Consider the following 7,087-nt stretch of genomic DNA (forward strand, 5'->3'; position numbering starts at 1 on the left):
AAAAAAAAAAAAAAAAAGAATTTTTGCCATAGAGCAGATTTTATAATAAGAAATTAAATAGGGCCACTGAAGAACAATGAGATATTATGAAGGAAGGCATATACTGTATTAGGTCCAGGTTTAATTAATATATGAAAGCAAAAATATTATTTTGTTAAAGTACAAAAAGCGAATCATTAGGGCAGACAGTACATTGCAAACCACTGACAGAACAGGTTCCATAGCCAGCCAGCCAACACCTGAAATACTTGGAGTTTTCTCTTCAGGAAGAAGAAAGTATTAAAATACCCTTAAAACTTTGGATTATCCCAAATCAACAAGGTGTAGATAGTTTTTCTTCTTCTCCTTCTCCTTCTTCTTAGATTTTATTTATTTGAGAGAGAGAGAGACAGAGATAGCAACAGAGAGCACAAGCAGGGAGGAGAGGGAGAAGCAGACTCCCTGCCAAGCAGGGAGCCTGATGCCGGGCTTGATCCTGGGAAGGCAGACTCCCAAAGGACTGAGCGACCCAGGCGCCCCCATAGTTCCACTTCTTTTTTTTTTTTTTTTTTTTTTAAAGATTTTTTATTTATTTATTTGACAGAGAGAGACAGCCAGCAAGAGAGGGAACACATGCAGGGGGAGTGGGAGAGGAAGAAGCAGGCTCCCAGCAGAGGAGCCCAATGTGGGGCTCCATCCGAGGACTGTGGGGCTCCATCCGAGGACTCCGGGACCACACCCTGATCCGAAGGCAGACGCTTAACGACTGCGCCACCTAGGCGCCCCCATAGTTCCACTTCTAATCTCAAACATAAAATAGCTCAGAAAAGTCAATGGTTCTGACGACAGTTCGCAAATTCTCCTGTTTATAAGAGGCAAGTGAAGGCCGAAGTGCGCTCGTGTTTGGTAACACCACAGCTGTTCTGAATCAACGCCCACAGAGCAATCTTGGTTTGCCTGCAGTGTTCCTGCGCCAAATTCAGAATTCAGTCTCATGCTATTTTTTTTTCTCACCATAATCCACGGTAATCATGTTGAGATTTTTGAAGAGCATACACAGGAGTTCAGTTCATGTGCCTTTAAAACTCATTTTTTGCAGGATAGTATTTTTCTTGGGCTGACATGGGAAGTTTGCTTTGTTTTGACAAGTTCTAATTAGAACAGCTGAAGTACTGCAGGGGGAATGTTAAGGAAAGGTAATAGCAAGCCCATCTACAAAAGCACTGCCTCTACTGAGCACATGTGCTCTGCGAAATCCTCCACCCCTGGTTACTGACCTTAGCTTCCAGTGAACAGCGTGGGGTCATCACACCACCTGCTGCCCCGCCCACTACACTGCAGACTCTTCGCCTTTTTCTGGACGCAACGTTAAACCTGAGCTTTGGGAGAAAGGGCTGATTCCAGGTCTGGGCAAAAACTGTACAAAATGAGCATGGAACATCCTGTCATTACAGAAAGCAAGGAAGCTGTCAAAGACGACCAGCATTATGGCAAAAGAACATGCTATATTTAAATCCATAAATTAAAAATACTATTTTTTTAATAAAAATAAAACTCTTATTGGTGACTTTTGGAGGATGCTAGGGAACAACCTCATTACTTGGAAAAGTGGAACGAAGTAGTTAATTAAGCATTTATCCTGCCTTTCTATATAAGAACTGTAAGTTAGGGGCACCTGGGTGACCCAGTCTGCTAAGCATCCAACTCCTGATTTCAGCTCAGGTCATGATCTCAGGGTCCTGAGATCGAGCCCTGCTTAGGGCTCTGCACTCAGCGGGGAGTCTGGTTGAGATTTTCTCTCTCTCCCTCTCCCCCTCTCCCTTTGCCTCTCTCCTTTTGCCCCTCTCCCTGCTTGAGCACTCTCTCTCTAAAATAAATAAATAAAATATTTTTTAAAAAAGAACTGTAAGGGGCACCTGGGTGGCTCAGTCATTAAGCGTCTGCCTTTGGCTCAGGGCGTGATCCCTGGTGTTCTGGGATCGAGCCCAGCATCGGGCTCCTCTGCTAGGACCCTGCTTCTTCCTCTCCCACTCTCCCTGCTTGTGCTCTCTCTCTCCCTGGCTGTCTCTCTGTCAAATAAATAAAATCTTAAAAAAAAAAAAAAAAGAACTGTAAGTTATGGTAACCAATAATCGATAGTACAAGTTTTTTTTTTTTAAATAGAAGTATTCCAGCTAATAAATGAAGACAGAATGATAAACTAAAAAATAATCATTTTGTTACTCCAAATGAAATAGTGGACCTAGGTGTTAATCACAAATAGCTGCTGACATTTTTAAAAAGTGAGACATGGGGTGCCTGGCTGGCTCAGCTGGTAGAGCATGCAATGCTTAACCTCAGGGTTGTAAGTTCAAGTCCCATGTTGGGGATAAAGATTACTTAAAAAGAAAAAAAAATCTTTAAAAAAAAGAAGGGAGAGAGAGATGTTACCTTTATCCTCATGGAAATATTCAATACTGCCATGAAGTGTTCTTACAAAACAGTCTAAAGTAAAAGTGATCTAGCTTCCAGATCTAACTGCCAATTTATAGGAATTACAGGAGACAGAGCAACAAGTTAAATGACACCTCGGGAGCAATCACCAAATTCCAAACCGTGGAAACCTCTATAGAACATGTGACCCAGTTTCTTAAACAAAGAAAATAGCACTAGTGGGAGGGAAAGTATACCTACAAGAAAGTTAAGAGACATATAAACCACTTGGTTTGTCATTCAAACAAACCAAATTAAAAAAAAAAAAGAATAAAATGCTGAGAAAATTTGTGCACTGGCTATTTAATATTAACAAATAACTTTGGTACATAATAGAATTATAATTATATTGTAAAAGGGTCCTTATCTTTTAGATATACTGAAATTTGTGCATAAAATAATATGATAAATCAGGTTTACTTGAAAATAATTCAGGGTGAGGAGCAAGTGGGCAAGGTTATAGATCAGGTGGTGGCAAACTATGGCCCAGAGGCCAAAACCGGCCCATCTCTTGTTTTTGCAAATGAAATTTATCAGAAGCCAGTCGTGCTCCTTTATTGATGTGTGGTCTATGGCTGCTTTCCTGCAACAATGGCAGAGTTGAGTAGTTGTGTCAGAAACAGTATGGCCCACAATGCCTAAAATATTTGCTATCTTGCCCTATGCAGAAAAAGCTTGCTGAGACCTGGTACAGCTAAATCAAAATTGGCTATGAGTGGATTGTGAGTGAAGCTGAGTGATGCTTACATGGTGGTTATAGATCGTATTATGGGACATGTAATGTTTTAAAATCTAAACCAACCAACCAGTAGGTACAGCTTTAGGAAAAGGCTTTGACTTTATCATTGAGGATAGCATCCTCGGTCCACTCCAAGGTGATTCCTACCCAATACTCTGCCTCTAAAGACACTCCCAGGGACCGTTCAAAGTGGTGTGGCTGTCCACCTTGAGAACTACCTCAGAGCTTAGCAAGGCCTTGGCCTGCCTTAATCGGCTACATCAAAATGTTCAGGGACACCTGGGTGGCTTGTCAGTTAAGTGTCTGTCTTCGGCTCAGGTCATGATCCCAGGATCCTGGGATGGAGCCCTGCCTCAAGCTCCCTGCTCAGCAGGGAGCCTGCTTCTCCCTCTTCTTGCTCTGCCTGCTGCTCTCCCTGCTTATGCTCCAGCTCTCTCTGACAAATAAATAAATAAGATCTTTAAAAACAAAACAAAAAACAAAAACGTCCAGAAGAGTGTTCGCAGGAAGCATTCTGGATCCCCTTTGCTTCTGCACTGTCCTTTGAAGAGCCTACCATGTCTAGAAAGAAACTCTTTGTTTCCAGGATAACAGACACTGTAGCTCTCCAAGGAGTATCTATTTCTCGGGAAAATAAGTTGATCCTCTAATACTATGAAGCTAATGACACTTGAAAGCTCTCAAAATTGAGACAAAGTTACAATACAGCCTACATATCTTATAGATAAGCATACACACATGTATGTATCATGCTGCAAAAGCCTCCAAATAACCTCATTCCTGAAATGCACTTACCAAATACAGGGTTTCCTAGACAAATGCAGAGCAAAGGATTATAAGTGCAAGTTAGGTCATTTTAGAAGTCCAGTCTGGTTCCTCCAGCAAACAGCTCCCCTCAAGGTGAGCTACTAAGCAGCTGAGAGACAGAAAGATGAGTGGGACCCTGCTCTGGCCTGAAAGATCTAGTGTGAGAGGATTAGGACTGCAGTGGTTGGTACTCACAGGAGGAAGAGAAGAAGCCATTGCAGCAGTTTTCTTTTATTCCGTACTTAGTACACAGGCCTACATGTGTTAACCATTCTAAGGATTTTATCTCACTTAATCTTTACAATCAACTGTAAGGTAAGTATTATTATCCTCATTTTACACATGGAAACCACTGGTGCTTAGAGAGGAAGTAACTTAAACCGGCTCTGCCATAGTCCAATCTGCTCTCCTAAACATCGTTGGTAGTTTAAACACTGAAATGAACATTTTTCTTTTGTTGGCACCCTGAGGACGCATTTATAAGGAAGCTCTAGATACATGTCGATGCACTGGGTTTCCTCTCATCTCCTCACGAGTTGGGTCTCATCTCTGACAAGTACCTTTAGCAGGAAAGAGACATTTTTGTTTGTGCCAAGTTTGAAGGATTATGTGAAGAGAAGTACTTGGCCTGCCTCTTTCATGAATTTTTATAATCGCAGAGGAAGTTGGTATCTATCTTTTTTTTATTATTATTATTTTGTAGTCTTTTAAGAAAATTTTTTAAGTAACCTCTACACCCAACATGGGGCTTGAACTCAACCCTGAGATCAAAAGTCAGATGCTCTACAGGCTGAGCCATCCAGGAGCCCCTGTATCTATTATTTTCAAGAAACATTGGAACTTGGCTCTGCATAGAAATGTAAAAGATGGGATATTAAAAAGTCTTTTTGTACACACACATACACAAAATTCTTTTCTGAGCTTGTTGACATGCAAAGCTAGCTCTGGGCAAAACTACGAGGATTGTGTGTTGTACTGTAAGTGTTTAACGACTGGCTCTCCCCCCAGAATATGTGTGCATAGGTTTATTGTAAATTTTACTATTATAAAAGATATGTACCATCCAATTTACAAATAACAACAAAATAATACTCCATATTGTAAACTCCACATAGTTGATCAATTTTAACAGAAATCTTTCATTGATCTTTGTTTGACTCTAGTATCTGTAGCCAAACTTTGGTTTCAACCAACAAATAAATGTAGTTCCAAGATGAACGTGGTTGATATTGTCATTTACACTAAAGAGTAGAATGAAATTGAAACAATAAAGATATATATCAGAACTTCACTTGTCCGTTATTAGTGAATGCTATCTTTGCTAAATCAGATAATGGTTTTTGAATACGGAAAGACTATTTCTCCAAAATTTGCAATTCACAACGTAATGGCTAGAGATACCACATACTTTTAAGTTTAATTTGCATTATTAACGTTTTCTCAAGTCTGGACAAACAACCAACAATAAATCAAGCCCTGATTTGTACCATTTGCCTACTTCCCCATTTTAAGCACTCCCACCATGGTCAACTTCAAGCTACAATAATGAAATCATTAAATCCTTACTTGAAGAGAGATATGTGGTAACAAGCCATTATACAGAGTATCTATCCTGTATGTACAGTAGACGTAACCTCAAGTGCGTAAGTAATAGTAATATACTAAAATGATTAGGGAATGATGAATTTGTTTTATAATTTATTTAATTGTAGGTTTGTATTAAATTGAACTGTATAAAATTACTGATAGGCAACCATTTTTTGATCTACAAAAGTTGTAAGTTCATATGATTCAACCTAAAAGATCCTCAGGGAGTTTGGTGATGGTGGAATTATTGGGGGGAAGGTTGGATAATAATGATGATAATTGATGAGGTTGGGGAATATAGGTGCGGTTCACTGGGGTGGAGCCCGGAGCTGACGACCAAGAAAGAATTCTTGAGGAGTCTTTGGTGCAAAACGGATGGTTTATTAAAGCACGGGGACAGGACCTGTGGGCAGAAAGAACTGCTGCCCCCGGGTTCTGAGAGGTGGCTGTTATATACCACGGGGTTGGGGGAGGTAAGAAAAAAGGGAGGTTGAGAAAATACTTTCATATGTTAAAGAAGATTCACAGGATGCCTGAGGCCTTGCCATTGTCAAGTTAAGGTTGTTTTTCCCTCTAGCAAGGCGTTAACATTAAGACGTTTGGGAACTTCCTGGAGGCTGCAGATTATAAAGACATTTAATTGTACCTACATTCCCTTCCGGAAGCTAGGTTATTGATAGAAATGCTTCGTTCTTCTAAACTGCTAAGACATTTGTAAACTGAGGGAGACTTAAGTCTTGCAGAATTGTGGTATCTATAGGTTTAACTATTTCTTTGCCCTTTAGGGCAGCCAGGAGTGCCTGAGGACTGTCACGTACATCCCATGGTGGGGGGGGGGGTTGCAGGGTGTCAGTTTCTGCTTTGTCCTCAGCCAGCCTTCTGTTCCCTCATCAATAATCAAAAGAACCTCTACTTTTTACTAAATGCTTTCAAAGTGCTGGACACTGGGCTAAACCAAGTGTGGCTCTCTCTATGATTTTTAACTAAAGCAGAGTTTCTTGTGATTCACTCTCATCTAGCTTCTCCCAGCTTGAAAAAACTGAGACAGAGACTGGAGAATTTCTGACACTTTAAATTCAGTTAAGAATTGGACACAATATATATGAAACTGCAATACTACATATGTAAAATAGTTTTCAGGATATTTGACACAATTTTTGAGCTAAGTATAGGAGAGAACAAGCACTCCTTTTTGGAGCATGAAACTCAATAATTAAGTCCTGGCTTAATTAAGTACGTACTGTATTACCACCTGTGCATTTTAAGCTATCTCACAGATTCTGAGATCTGGTTTCTTATCTGTGATTTGGGTAATAATACTATCTGCCCAGATATATGTTCCAGTGATTGTGAGATTTAAATGGGAAAAAAAGAAAATAAAGAATGCCTTATAAACGGCCCCAATTTTGTAAAGGTAGTGGCTTATTACAGAATCACAGCTCTGTGTATTTGCCTCCAGAATTGCTTTCTGGGCTCTGCTCCCAGACTAGGGGCTGGGGGCAG

This window comes from Ailuropoda melanoleuca, chromosome 9 (assembly GCF_002007445.2).
Source record: "Ailuropoda melanoleuca isolate Jingjing chromosome 9, ASM200744v2, whole genome shotgun sequence".
Lineage (NCBI taxonomy): Eukaryota > Metazoa > Chordata > Mammalia > Carnivora > Ursidae > Ailuropoda > Ailuropoda melanoleuca.